Genomic DNA, 15,729 nt, shown 5'->3' on the forward strand with positions numbered 1-15,729 from the left:
TTGTTGTAAATCTTTAAACAATATAAATAAAACATATGATAATTTTTTTTTTTTCTCTTTTTGCTCCTTATGCATCACTCTGCATTTAATCATTAGTGATCGATCTCTGCCCCCCTTCACGGCATGTCTTTTTCCTGGTTTTTTCCCTCAGCCCCAACCAGTCTCAGCAGAAGACTGCCCCTCCCTGAGCCTGGTTCTGCTGGAGGTTTCTTCCTGTTAAAAGGGAGTTTTTCCTTCCCACTGTGGCCAAGTGCTTGCTCATAGGGGGTCGTTTTGACCGTTGGGGTTTTTCATAGTTGTTGTATGGCCTTGCCTTGCAATATGGAGCGCCTTGGGGCAACTGTTTGTTGTGATTTGGCGCTATATAAGAAAAAAGTTGATTGATTGATTGATAATAATAAATATAAAATAAAATGTCCATAATATCAAATAGAACAATAACCCGAACAATCACTTTAATATAAATATAACACAAATATGGAACAAAATATTATAAAACAGTTATTGCACATATAAATAACTTCAATTCTTCAATTGCAGTTCTTCTGCAGGAATATCAGCATATTGGCCTTTTCTGGCAATATACGGCATCTTTCCTGGCTAATTGCATGTCCAGCACAGGAGAAAACCCTCTCAGAGGGGGTTGAGGAGGCCTGCACGCACAAATACACCTCTGACAAGGCAGACAAATTAGGGAGGGTATCCCTCTTACCCCACCACCAAGCCACAGGGTCTTGTCCAGATGTGATTGCTGGCATGCCTTTGTAGAGCTCAATCTCTTTCTTGACCTGCTCCGTGATAGAGAGGGCACTGCTTGTGCTCATAGTTGTGTGGAGAAGTTCCCGGTCTTCATCCTCAAATAACTGCTCCAAGGCTGACATTCTGTGAGCTCCTCGTTGCTGCAAAATACAAACAAGTTTAGTATAACACAAAAAACAACTATTCATCATCATTGTAGACAAGATAAATAGTATATGACTGCACTTACATGTGTGTCCTCTTGCTCCACCTCCACCTCATCATCACCATCACCACCTACTTCTGCCTCACTCTGATGATGGTCCTCTAGTGGAAGCTGCAGACACAAACCGATTACCCACAAAACAGAAATACTTAGTTAAAGAAACTGTAACATAGACATAGAGCATATGAAAAAGATGAGCAATTAGCCCACTGTCTCTGACAAATATGCTGTAAAATACCTGAGTTGCCGTGACACTGTCAATCGTTGCTTTCTCAAGCCTATCCCAAGCTTCTGTAACACCAACTCCCAGCTTGCCTTTAAAGCGAGGGTCCATCAGTGTGGCCTCCTGAAGGAAGTTCTGAATTTCTTTATCCTGTAATGAAAACATGATTTAGTGTCCAGTAGTAAAAATTGTGTAGTTTGGCTTCTCTCTTTGTGAACATAGAGATTGGCTGCAAATAGATAGTACCTGGTATCTTTTTTCGAGATCTCCCCAGACCTTCTCTTTTATAGCAGCCACAAACATACTGTCATCATCTGTGGGTAAATATCGTGCCTCCAGCTTTGTGAGGATTGGGATGATTTGGCTGCATGTGGGGGACTTGTCACTTGACACGCAGAGGGTTGAGGTGTACAGGACTTTCATGCATTTCATGAATTCCTCTGCCTTCTCAAAATCACTGTCAGTGAGCCGCTGTAGTCTATGGAATATAAACAATAATAAAAAAATGAATGAAAATAATTACAAAAGTTAAATTGACATTATTACAAGGGTATTATTACTCCTGTCCATCACCTCACCTGTCCCTCTCCATTGGCTTCCTCAGCCTGTGATCGAGGCAAGCTGCCTGGATTGCAGGGAACTGCTCCACAAACCGCTCAACCATGATGTACAGAGAATTCCAGCGAGTCCTCACATCAAGGATAACATTATGCTCTGGCAAATCTAAAACACAGACATTTGAATTACAATAAACAACTTCTTATATTTAAATGTATCATGATTATATTAATGCTATTTACTGAGGAGTCGTTGCTTCTCTCTCAAAACAGTTTTGCTCATGGTGGAGCGCTTCAACCACACCACCACTGCACGGATCTTTGCACACCACCTGGTCACAGCTTGGATGCCATACACCTTCTGTGCTGCCAGGTTGAGTGTGTGGGCAAAGCATCCAACTTTTAAAAATTTTAAATTTTTCAGTGCAACATCCAAGTTGCTTGCATTGTCAACTGTGGCAGCAAGGACTTTTCCAGTCAACTTGAACTCCTCAAGAATTTTGTGGATTTCCTCTGCCACCACTAGTGGACATCATTTGATAAATTCAGCTGGTTTTCGATAAAAATTTTAACGGCTGATGAGAGATTTTGGTCTGGTAGTGTCGCTTTAAGGATGGTCCGTGCGTCGGGACGCAGCCGACGCGGCGCGGCGGCACAGGAAAAACACCTCCGTGTTGATAACCATTTGTTAAAATCCAGTTGGCTTTTGATGGCTTTCAGTGGAGTGAGTATATGAGAAATTGTTTATCAGCTGGAGATGTTCCAACTTGTCCTCAAGGCTTCCAACAGAGGTGTTTTTCCTGTGGTGGAGCGTCGCGGCGGCTGCGAGCCGACGCTGCAATCCGCCCGCACGTCTTTCATTAAAAAAATCTCCTTTAACAGTGGAATATCCGGATAAAATGCTGAAACCGACTTCTTCTGAAACTTCTCTGTTCTCTCACGACGTCCTGGATCAACAGAGCCTGAAATGTGGAGGTTTTCAGCTTGAAACAGGCTGATGACGCCGCCTGAGAGCGCTGCGCGACGTCTCGCACCGTGAAAAGTCCTTAAAGCGACAGTATCACCTCAAAATCTCTCATCAGCTGTTAAAATTTTCACTGAAAACCAGCTTAATTTTTCGAACCATGTCCACTTCGATGTGTCTCACAGGTTTAGAAAAAATTTTGATCAAACAAAGCGCCAGTCTCTCAGCAACTTCTCAGACAAAGGAATTCCGACGAGGGGCTGGACGACTCCTCCCACAAGGAGTGCTCACAGGCGAATGACGTCACCAACAGGCGTGGAAAAACTCATGCATGCGCACGAGGGTTCAAGCATGTCTGACGTAAAAACATATGAATGAAATCCATATAGTTTTTGAAAAAAATAAAAAGGACCTATACTTTACGGACAGACCTCGTAGATATATATATATATATATATTTTAGTATATTTTAATATCTACCACATTTTCACCTAAAAGATAGTGATTCCACCGTGGAAAATGGATGAAGCCCCATCACCACAAATTTGGTGACTGCCCTGTGGATTTCCTCCACCTTCTCCTTGGGTAGTGCATTCTTCTTAGCCAGGGTGAAAGGAGTCACTGTGGTTACTTGAAAGCCAGAAATAAAAACATTACTATCAAAATAGTTAATAATATACACCTGTTACTCATTAAACGAAAATTGATACTGATGTAAATATACTGAAAGTTCAACATTTTGTTTACATATATTCAGACCTTTGCTTTAAGCAGACATTGAGCAGAAATATTTAATAGTGTAGCCTCGAGACAGGTATATCGAGACAGGTCATGTACAACTGGCCTACAGTCTTTAGCTATAGCTTACCTATTTGTTGTTCCTATGCAATTGCAAAATTGCGCATTCAATCTTGTGCAAAATTGCGCATTCAATCTTGTGCAAAATGCGCATTCAATCTCGTACATTTTGCATACATACAGTACTTGTTATGAGGTTCAGCATAACGTCAGCAGACACTAAGTGGAACTATACATAGCCAGGCGTTAGACAGTGTCTAACGCCTGGCTATGTATAGTTCCACTTAGACACTGTCTAATGCCTGGCTAATAGACACACGCTGTTAAAATGCAACAGTACTTGCTAATGCTAACCTAAGACGCTTAATAATCAAGATTTGCGGTTGGCATTAAACTAAACTTACCTGAAGAGGAACGGCTGCTGTCATCGTCATCATCAGTGATGTGCAATGCCACACTAGCAGGGCTGGGAGTGGGACTTTCTTCAATTTGCCCTGCAGCTCCTGCTGCCGAAGTGCTGGGCCGTGAAACGTCGCGCAGTTTATCAAACACCGTGCATTGTTCAGCTTTCAAATAAACTCCGTGACTGGCCAGATGTTTCATCAAATTTGATGTGTTACCTCCCTTACATGCAATTGTTTTCTGACATCTGTGGCACGTCGCAGAGTCGTTGCCCTTGGGTGTAAAATGAAGCCAAACTTTGGAGCATTTCGCCTTCGGCATTTTTATTGATCCTTTTGCTATCAGTTCTCATCAGCTAATGCGGCGCTGACGTCACGCAGGTTGATGCCGGAACACTGTGGTCGGTCGCCCCCTTTCAGCTCATGAAAAAAAAAGTCAGGCACCAAAATGAGGCACCGAAATTTTCATTCTTCTTCGGTCTTGTTACTACCATTTACGTCGGAACCGGTGCTCTATTGGCACCGCGTTTCGGTACCCAACCCTAGTCGCGACAGGAAAAACACCTTCCATTCCATTGTTAACGGACATTTTGTAATGAAAGAACGTGCGGGCAGAGTCGCATGTCGGGCCGGACCCGACCGGGGGGGGTCAAGACAGGAAAAACACCTCCGTTGGAAACCTTAACGGACAAGTTGGAACATGCCCAAGCTGTTAAACAATTTCTCAGTTACTCACTTGTTGAAAGCCATCAAAAGCCGCCTGAATTTTACAAATGGTTTTCAACACGGAGGTGTTTTTCCTGTCGCGGCGCACACAGATTCGCCGAGTCGTCACAGAAACAACTCGGTGAATTTGCGCGCACGTCTTTCATTAAAAAATGTCCTTAAACAGTGGAATGTCCGCATAAAGTCCTCATGCCGGCCTCTTCTGAATCTTCTCTGTTCTCTCACGATGTCCTGGGTCAACAGAGCCTTAAATTAGGATGTTTTCAGGTCGAAACAGGCTGACGACGGCGCCTGGAAGCGCTGCACGACGTCCAGCTCCGTGGGAAGTCCTTACACCGACAGAAACACCCCATAATCTCTCATCAGCCGTTAAACTTTTCACCGAAAACCATCTTAATTTCTCGAATAGTGTCCACTCGGATATTCCTCACAGGTCCAGAAAAAATTTTGATAAAGCAACGCGCGCCGTCTCGAGCAGCGTGTGAAACAAAGGAATTCAGCCGAGAGGGCTGAACCACATCTCACTCAAGGCCTGCCCACAGGGAAATGACGTCACCGACGCGCGTGAAAAAACTCACGCATGCGCACGAGGGTTCAAGCATGATTGGTGTAATCGCACGTCATTCAAATCCATATAGTTAAAAAAAAAAATAAAAGTGTTGGTTTCTTATCTAAAAGACCTCGTATCACTTTGAGCAGATAGAATCAGTTAGTCAGTGAAATCACCTGGTGGAGTCATTCGCTGCAAGGAACACCTGCACTCTCTTGGCCCTTTCTGGAACAAGTTGCCCACCCCTGATGTAGGTGCTTTCTGTGTGTTTAATGTTTGGATGACACCTCCAGATCCATGAGGGCTCATCGGGTCTCTGTTGGGTTTTGTCACATGATTAGAATCTGTTTGAAGCGATGTTACTATTTGTGACTGATTAGTTGTCAAATGTGTCAATATAAAAAACATCTCGGATGAATGTCGACACGTGCCACATCCTGAAGTTAATTCCTGAAAAACAAAATGTGCACTTTATAAATAGTTGAGGTCTGGAGTAGCCCAGCTTGGACTCACCCACGCAGCGTCAGTATCCTACCAAAGGTCACAACCTCAGATGACTCCAAATATCGAGCTCCACCTTCCGGTTCTTCTGCTTCCACACCACGACGGCCTGCAGCACCACATCACTCTGTACATGCCCCCCCACTTTTGATCTCAACTCACTGTCGTTTACTTCATTTGGGTCCCAAAAGATTCTGCACAGCAGCAGACTGTACCCAGCATGCATTTCACATTCCATTCTGGAGAAACGCAACGTCAGAAAACAAAGAAAATACATTTTAGCAATAATTATCAACGTTGACTACAAGTCTGACTTGTTTAAACGTTCCAGTTCTGCAGGAACCCGTCCCGGCTGTCTGGTGGGTGAACACACGAGTCTGTGTTCTTCATTGGAGGAAGAGGAATCTCTAAGCACGACAGCTGCTCATTCCCAACGCCGCCGGCGTACTGTGGCAGAGGCTGCTGTCCCAGCCCCACAGAAAAAAGCTTCTCACACACACACACACACACACACACACACGTGGCAAGGCAACAGACAAGAGACGGGTCAGGGCCTCTGTCTGTGGTCTCAGAGCGTCCAGGGTGGGAGGTTATGTGCCAGTGTTTGGCTTCTGACAGGGAGGAAGCTTTGGAATGGAGGTAAAGGTCAAATACGATAGAGTCTGTCTGACATGTTGACCAAGCATGTGGAGGACAGACAGAACTCCACAACATGACCAGAGTTAATTTAAAGGGACATCAGGAACGTTCCGGGTTCTGACTCGGAACGACTACAATTTGCTTTCACGCTAAAAAGTACAACAGAAACAGGAAATCACAAAACAGTTTGCTTCTTAAAAGTTACTGCATTTGGTCATCTGTAATTTTATTATGTTACATAATTGTAGTGTTTTTGTTGAAGAGTTAAATCAGATCCCCTTTTTTCTTTCTTATTAACTGTTTCAGTCAGTCGCTCAGTCAGTCACTGAGTGAGTTAGTCAGTTGCTGAGTGAGTCAGTCAGTCGCTGAGTCATGCCACATTTCACTTGTGAGCAAGCTTGCAGTCATGTTTGCATGATGACTCCCAAGAAGCCTATTGATTTTGGTGTCAAAAGGTCAGAGGTCAAAATTACTGAACGGTACTTTGTAAAAGCCTTCAGCAAGAAAGCATGTCCACGTTTGGCTGTTGTGCCGTGAGTGAGTGCAGACGAGGTTCTTCTTCTGTTCTTTCTCTCTCTGTCTTTTTCTCTTTTCTCTAACCTGCAGTTGAGTAGAAGATTCGCTGAAATGTGGTCATGTAACGGTTGGTTACTCTGAGGAGAACAGAATTGTTTTATATTTCTTATTTGGATACGTACAAACAGTTTATTCATTAATTTTCTGTTGCGTATCTGGTTCTGGGTCAAGCCCTCTTAAATTTATTTTTTGCTAATTTTTATAGGAGAAATATCAGTATTTAAAGCTTAGATTTTGCTATTTTTGCTGATTGAACTGTTCAGTGCACATTGTTAGTTCAGATACCATCTTAAAATTGGCACTTTATGATTGTGATAAATGTATAATTTTGGCTCTTTTTTGTTTTTCTTTTGTGTTTGTGTGGTTTAAAGGATTAAACACGACTTTAAAACTGTGGTGCATGTGATCAAAGTGCACAGTCTAGTTTCTGTGATGTCACCAAAGAAAAGGAAGCTGTTCTGTTGTTGCGCGCACAAAGAGGAGGCGTGTACTGTTTACCAGCGCTCACCATATGGACATTCCTGATGTGCACGAGCAGAACAATGCGACTCCACGATCACATTTAAAGAACTGGAAGGGGCCCCTCTGCTTCAATAGGCACTCGTTTCACTCACCCAAAAAAGAAAAGGGGGAAGGCCAGAGTGTGCCGTCTGAATCCGCTTCCATCCTGCACTGCTGCAAGCAAAAAGACATCTGACAGTCCCACACTGTCAGATTGTCCGTGAATCCACTTCTACGGTCTCTGTCAGTGACCCACTGACCCGCTGGAACGCTTTTAAAGCGTCAACTGTGACGTCACCTCAGTGTTCTCATTCTGCGCCACTAAACGGCAAGCACCAAAAACACCACGTTACTTACTTTGTAATGGAAAAAAGCGCGCCATGTTTCTGCCAGTGCACGAAAACCATGTCAGAGGGAGCCAGGATGGAGCGGTGGGACATTTATTGGAGGGAACTGCTGTGATGCTGCGAGGTTCTCGGTGCACAGATTCACCAGACTCACAACAACAGACAACAAGTCACATGGGGGCTTTCAACATCTACCACTATGTTTGACCTTGAGTAACCTTGAATGTCACAATTGCAGTTGCTTAAACTTTGATTATACTGGCAAAACTGTGCAAGAACAGCCTGTAGTTCCAATTAAACGTGGACAGGAAGTCACCTGAACTCATAATATGCAGCTTACATGTGCAAGGTCAGAGCCAGAATCCTGTAATGAAGCATAGTATGGTTTCCCTGCTGACATGGTTTCCCCATGATGGACCTTTGCACACGCGAGAGTGTCACTTGGTTTTAAGTGTGTAAATTGTAATATTTCAGATTTCCTGGTGTTGTTCTGTGTGTGGTGCAATTTTCCTTCTTTTGTCTTACAAACAGAAATGATCTTGTGAACCACACAAAGCTACAAATTCCCTTTATGTTCTGTCTACTAAATGTTGTTGCTTATTCCTGCTTTGTCACACATGCTTTGGATGTGTAATGTTTCAAACCCGCTGTCTTTGTTGGTGGTTTCAAACCCGTTTCCAAGCTTTCCTCTGAGAGTTCGATCTCTGTCCAGGATGTTTGAAGAAAGGTTGACCAACTGTTAGGAATGAAGAATGCTGTCCAAGCACTCTCTTCTCATAGCATCCTTTGCGGCCCTCCCAACATCGTCCCACTTTCATTGGCATTCCTCTCAAAATTGGGACTAGAGGGTCAAAGGTCATTCACGTGTTTTGCGCTCAGCCAGCGCCCAGCCGCCATGCCCTGCAGAAGTTCAGCATTTGTTTTTCCTATTAGCATTAGCCTGTCACGGTAATGCGCGGCCCTACATGTGGTATTGCGGTTAACAGGGAACCCATGTTGAGACCCCACCGCTGTTTTCATTCAGTCACATATTTCAACAGGAGGAGCTTTGCCCTCTTCTGTCCAAACCATGGAGGAGGCAGGAAGTCAGGTGACCGTGTCTGCGAACCCTAAGAAATAAAAAGTTAGTTTGTGGATGATGATGATAATGATGAAACTTTGAGATGAGGTTGTCTTCTTGAAAAACAGTTTTGTCTTTTTCTTCATTTTCTTTTAGATTTGAAGCTTTCAGTTTGTCTCACAGATGTTTGAGAGCGACAAAAAAAAAAAATCATCAACCCTAAGTTACTGTCCTTAAAGATCTTTCTTGGATTAAAAGTCCAAAAGTTTAAGTTTAAAATCCTGCACTGAAAAAGAATTTTAATCAAGGTTTCGCATTAAATAAACTACTGTATTTTACAGTGCACAATTCTGAGCTGTTTTTACAAGTTTGTGAGGTCCTGTGACTTAAATACAAAAAAGAGACTTTATTATTATTATTTTAATAATAGTAATCACCATTTAAGTAGGAATCAACGCATATGTAACTAACAAACATACGCATTGTATGTTTGTTAGTTTTTTTTTCCTCTTCAAGATGCTTTTTTTTCCAACAGTTACGACTTATCATCCGGAAAATACAGTAATCTTTTCAACGAAGTGATGTGCAAAAACATTTGCCTAATGTAACACAAACTGAACATGACTAGTTTTATTCTTTGCGTATTTGACTTAATGGTTTGTGTGAAACTGAAGGATTTAGCTGGTTGTACGCTACATGGTAATACGATACAAGTATGTGTATGGTACCTGGATGGAGAAGCATGCGCCTTGTTGCAGTGTGTATGAATGATCTGCATTACCAAGACATAGTTTAGTGAATTCAAACTGCAGCATTTCAAGCACAGTCAAAATCTCTGCAATGCAACATAAGCTAACATAAGGTGCACTGTGTAGCATTACACGTTACACGTTACAGTGAACACAGACGGCACACACAGGCACTCACACTCGACGGCAGACACCCACAACCAAAGTGTTGTTTTCTATCTGCATTCTCTGTGTACGCACTCAGCCTAGCACAGCGCAGATACTCATGATGTGCACATCAAGTCATCAAATTTGCTTGCAAAAGATATACTTGTATACCAAAATAGAAGCACTCGGAGTGCAAACCTCCACCAAGGCCATGGGGTCACTGACGCCATAACATCTACACGCTGTGGATCATTCTCCTACTTGGACTGCCTGCTTTAACCGAACATATGTTTCTGCACAGATGCATTAGCTTAGCATGTTATTTTTCTCTTAAAAATGGGACCACACACTAAACGTGCTATAACTCCTAAACGGTCCACCTACTTTGGATTTAGTAACCTTGTTAAATGCCACCATTTGTACTCAAAACTCAAACTGTTTTTCTCTACAGGTATAGTTTGACTATTAGAAACTCACTTTTTCTCAATCCGCTAACGATGTCGCCTGTTGGTGTGGAGCGTTTAGCAGCAGTAACACCTGAAGGTCTGCGCTTATAAAAGTGTCTCCCGGATTCACTTGGCGGCTGTGCAGTTTTACAGGTTTCCTGAGTGAACTACAGCGGCTTCTGAAACCAGAACCCTGCTGTGTTTCACGGATAGCTGCAACCCTCCCAAAAAAGGACGATTACCTGATCGCACAGCACCGTGTGGAGGTTTATGCAAAATCTGTTGTCAAAAATTACGTGTGGGATGCTAACATGAAAACAATTTGTACGTAAGACGACTCTGATTGACTTCTTTGATTCTTCTTAAAGGCCTGGTGTCCTTCTTATAGGACAAAAGCAGAGCTTGGTGGTCTGGATGCACCTACAGACCACTCGGTGAGGACCAACGCTCACTCCTTGTCTTTGGTGATGCTGATATCTTTGCAGGAAAACTAATGGTCCATTTCTTTAGTGTCCAGGGGCCTCATGTACAAAAGCGTGCTTATGCACAAAAACATGGTGTACGTCCATCTCCATGGCAACGTTCAGATGTATCAAAAGTGATATGACCATGGAAATGTGCAGTGCATCACGCAAAAATCCTGGCTGGTGTCCGCACGTTTCTACGGCTGTTGTTCCACTGCTGACATGTAGAGATGATGCTGAGTACCATTAATAATGTGAAAACAAGAAGCCATCAGAGTGATATGCACATCAGAGACAGTGATGCGCAATTAACACACCCACATGTTTGCAATTATATGGATGGATATAAAACCATGTGCAAAGTGATGCATAAATTGGTGCTATAACAGTGGCTGAGTTAGCGTCAGAGGACCTGCAAATGGTGCGATCTGACGTGAGCGTGTATTCATAGAACGCGAGGATTTACTTCCAAATGACTGATTTTGATTACCAAGGCCACTGTCACTGGAGCTACGCTCAGATCTGTGGCCGTCCCAGAGTGCAATACGGCGAGGAGCCAGGCGGTTGTCTGTGTCCACACAGGTGCTGACTGCACTGGGCTTCCTGGAAACAGGCATTTCAGCAGGAGCTGGCTGATCAGTCAGGAGTGTGCCAGTCAACCCTGAGCTGAGCCATGCCAGCTGTGTGGAACACAATCATCCGGATGTCATCCAGGTATATCACATTCCAACATTACAGCGGCATTTGCGGCAGTGTCATCGGAGCTGGTGACTGCACGCATGTTCGCATCAGGCTAGTTGGTGGCTGGCACAGTGCACGATGGCTGGTTGCTTGCTTTGTAAATAGTGTGTTTGTGTAATTGATCCAAACGTAAACCACCGCAGCCACATTTGGGCATGTGCACATTCAAATGTTTTATTATTATTATTATTATTGTCTTTTTTCTTTTTTCTTTTTGCTTGATTGTGAGAGCTGCAGAGCTTCTTAACAAGCTTCCTGTGTTCCATATTTGTCAATAAACGTGTGTGTAAGTAGTGAATGTCACACTGCAGCGGAGGCACGGCTCACCTTTTTAAACTCACAGCTGTCAACCTCGCACACTTATGCTCCATAGCTTCCACGAACATTTTTCCAGATTCATGATTAATCCATGTGTTCATGTTGTCTGACATAATGTCATGGGGAATCCCTGCTCAAAGGGCTTATTTACATGAAATTGCAAATTTAAATGTGCCTTGGCCAGGGAGCAGTTTGGTTCCATGCTGAAATCTGCATTCAGTGGGATGTACAAATGGAACGTGCATGGATCCATTCCTACGCACACTTTGATACATCTGAATATTTTTGTGCTTGCGTTTCTGGGTTTTGGCGTACTCCATATTTCAGTAGGAAATCCATGCAAGTTTTTGTACATGAAGCCCCGGTGCATGGTTGTCAGACTAAGGCTGGGCTTACACTGTGTGAGGTTTGGCCCTTTTTCAGCCGATTTTTTTTACTTGTGGGAGAATTTTTTGTTGAGTTTCAGCTTAATCGTGCGTCCTGCATCGTGCAGTCTACATGGGGTAACGAGCTGCGTTTATCATCTCACGACCACCTCCCAATAGGGAATCGTATGGTCGGATGAAAATCAAACCTGTTTGATATTTTGGTCGGCCGTCATGACCTGTGAGGCGTCTACACGCTGATTACCTCGCGCGCTGTCCATGAGCAAACACCGGAGCGAGCAAACAGTCATCTCATGTAAAGTCTTATTTTTTTTTATTGTGTTCCCTCGCAATAACCTAATATCATATTAAAGTTCATGCCTATCAGCGTGCACAGTGAGTGGAATCAGGTGGGGGGAGACTGAACGTATGCGCACGAGCACACACACACACATACCAGACAACAACAGGATTTACGACAGATGAGGGAGTAAGTTGCTACACCTTGCACAGCTGAAAGACATATAAGAAATATAGTTTACTTATGCAATAATGTAAGTAGCAACACCTTTTATGAATGTTTATGTTTTCTTTTTTTTCCGTTTTGCTTCTGGAAATACGAGCCCGACGTGTGTTTTTTGAACGTACAGTGTGAGCAGTCAGAATGTATCAGAGCATCGGGCCGTACTGTGTGAGAACATGAATTGTGCACTCTGAACTTTTAAACCCTGCGGTTTTGTCACACAGTTTGAGCTGGAGCCAAGTACAAGATTGAAAATATCATACAGTGTATGCCCAGCTTTAGACTCAAACCAGTAACCTGAGGTGATATCCAGATGTCACTGATGCCAGGTCTCTTGGCGGGATTCTTGGGTCCCTCTAGAATGACTTTTTTCAAACGAATGCTCACTTACGGAGGCTCAGAGGAGAACGATCAGCTTTGACATTTTGTCCTAAAATGTCTCAATTCGAAGGCATTCGGAACATAAGACTATCTTACAACCCTCTGTCGTGGGTTCATGTGGGTCTGAGTGTAAACGGGGCATCGCCGAGTGATGACTTGACACTAAATTGTCATAAACCCAAGATATTTCGGATAGATGTTCACCGCATGACTTTTTCACTTGAGTGGGTATTGACCTTGACCTACGTTTTGTGGGTCAAATCAGGAAGGACTCAAATATCAGTGAGTTTACAAATACCGGCCCCCACCATTCTATAGTACCAGATCGGTGGTCTAGAGAACCACCAAATTCAGGACAGATCTCCCTGCGATTGTTTTTTAAAAAGTTCTGCCTTCTCTCTTCTGATTTATTTTTCGCCCATGTTATTCGTATGATTACACAAGTCATTGTCAAAGTGAATACCTGATACCAGCATCGGCATCGGTGCATCCATAACTACAAACTGTGTCTGTTTTGGAAACAGTTTATACAGCAGTATAACAATTACAAAACTGCATTAAAATGTTTTGATGGTTCTCTCCGGGAACCATTCCCTTATCGTGATGGTGAGGTTTATGTGCCACTATGAACCTGAGAGCTGTGTTGTCTGGAGCCTTTGTGCTCCTGGTAGGGTCTTCCATGGCAAATTGGTCTCAGGTGAGAGGCCAGACTAAGAATGGCTCACAAGACACCATGACAGAATGAGGCAGAGGAAATGTGACCCGGCCCAGAGGAAGCTCAGGGCCCCCGTCTGGATGTAGGGCTTGTCATCAAGTGCCTGGTGGCTGGGCTTGCCACGGAGCCCAGTCAGGGACAGCCCGAAAAGCCAACGTGGACTTTCCATCTCCACCTTGTGGCCTCACCAACCGCAGGGTGAAACGCAGTTGTCAGGTGCATTGTCCCATGGGTGGCAGTGAAAGTCGAGGGCCTCGGTGGACCAGACCTCGGAGGCAGGGGCTAGCTCTGACGCTGTGGAATGTCACCTCGCTGTGGGGGCAGGAGCCAGAGAGAGGTTTTGTGGGAGGTGGAGCGATACCAGTTCTCCAGTACCACTCTCCTTGATAGCGGTTGGACCTTATTCTTCTCTGGAGTTGCCCAGGGTGTGAGGTGCCGACCGGATGTGGGGATACTCACGAGTCCCCACCAGAGTGCTGCTACATTGGAGTTTACCCCGGTAGATGAGATGGTTGCCTCCCTGCGCCTTCGGGTGGGGGGGACTCTGACTGTTGTTTGTGCGTATGTACCGAACAGTGGTTTGGAGTATTTGGCCTTCTTGAAGTCCCTGAATGGAGTCTTGTATGGGGCTCTGGTGGGGGACTTTATTGTTCAGCTGGGGGATTTCAACGCACACGTGGGCAATGACACAGACACCTGGAGAGGCTTAATTGGGAGGAACGGCCTCCCCCATCTAAACCGGAATGGTCGTTTGTAATTGGACTTCTGTGCTAGTGAAGGACTGTCCATAACAAACACCATGTTCAAACATAAGGATGCCCATAAGTGTACATGGTACCAGAGCACCCCAGGTCGAAGATCGATGATTGATTTTGTGATCGTATCATCTAATCCGAGGCCGCATGTTCTGGACACTCAAGTGAAGAAAGGTGCAGAGCTGTCAACTGATCACATCTGGTTGTGAGTTGGATCAGAGGATGGGGGAGGACTTTGGACAGACCTGGTAAGCTTAAACAGATAGTGCGGGTGAACTGGGAATGTCTGGAGGAGCCCACTGTCCAACAGATCTTCAGCTCACATCTCCAGTGGACCTTTTCTGGCATCCCTGTGGAGGTTGGGGTCATTGAACCAGAATGGGCAATGTTCAAAGCTTCCATTACTGAAGCTGCAGCAGGGAGTCCTTCCAGAATATGTTATCTCAGAGGACTCCAGAGGCAGTTGCAAGGTACCGACAGGCCCAAAGGGCAGCAGCCTCTGCTATGTGGGAGGGAAAGCAGCGAGTGTAGGAGGAGTTTGGAGCAACCATGGAAATGGACCTTTGGTCGGTATAAGGTGCTTCTGGTGGACAGAGTCACCTCAGGAGGGGAAAACAGGGAACCATCCAAGCTGTCTACAGTAAGGATGGAACTCTGTTGACCTCAACTGAGGATGTAATCCGGCGCTGGAATGAACACTTTTAGAAACTCATGCATCAGACTCTGACTCCCTCTATAGTAAGGGCAGAGCTGGAAGCTGATGGAGGATAACCATCAATTTCCCTGGTGGAAGTCGTGCAAGGCAGTGGCAAGGCCCCTGGGGTTGATGAGATCCATCCAGACATGCTGAAGGCTCTGGGTGTGGAGGATTTTCTTTCACCAAAACATTAAATCTAGGCATGCATCTCAGATATACCTTCTGGCAAATTGTAGCTGAACTTTCAGGTCTTCTTTTTAATAAAATCCTCCTCTGTGCCACTTCATTATGAAGTTGTATAACTGCGGATACAAAATGCAAAACATGCACTATGCTCAATTTCTCCAATTGCAGCCAGAGAAGCCTGTAACATCTTCTGGGTTGTCTGGCTGTTTTGGTGACTTTCCTCACTCTTCTCCTTCTTGCACAGTCACTCAGTTTTTCAGAACTGTCTTCTCCACACAGATTTACCATAGAGTGCCATACTGTTTGTATTTCTTCATAACTGATATAAATAAAGTTCAAGACATATTCAGTGACTTGAAAATGTTCATGTATCCATCCCCTGACTTGTCTGAAGAAAACTTGTGCAGTCCATTAGTTTGGCTTTTATATTTTTAA

The 15,729-nt window shown here is 44.2% G+C and overlaps 1 protein-coding gene across 1 annotated transcript in view; it reads left to right on the top strand.

The window, feature by feature from the left end:
• myo10 (myosin X) overlaps nucleotides 1–15,729 on the top strand; it is a 289,282-nt gene that overhangs the window by 62,485 nt on the left and 211,068 nt on the right. The window lies entirely within an intron of this gene.

The sequence above is a fragment of the Thalassophryne amazonica genome, chromosome 12 (genome assembly GCF_902500255.1).
Source record: "Thalassophryne amazonica chromosome 12, fThaAma1.1, whole genome shotgun sequence".
NCBI lineage: Eukaryota > Metazoa > Chordata > Actinopteri > Batrachoidiformes > Batrachoididae > Thalassophryne > Thalassophryne amazonica.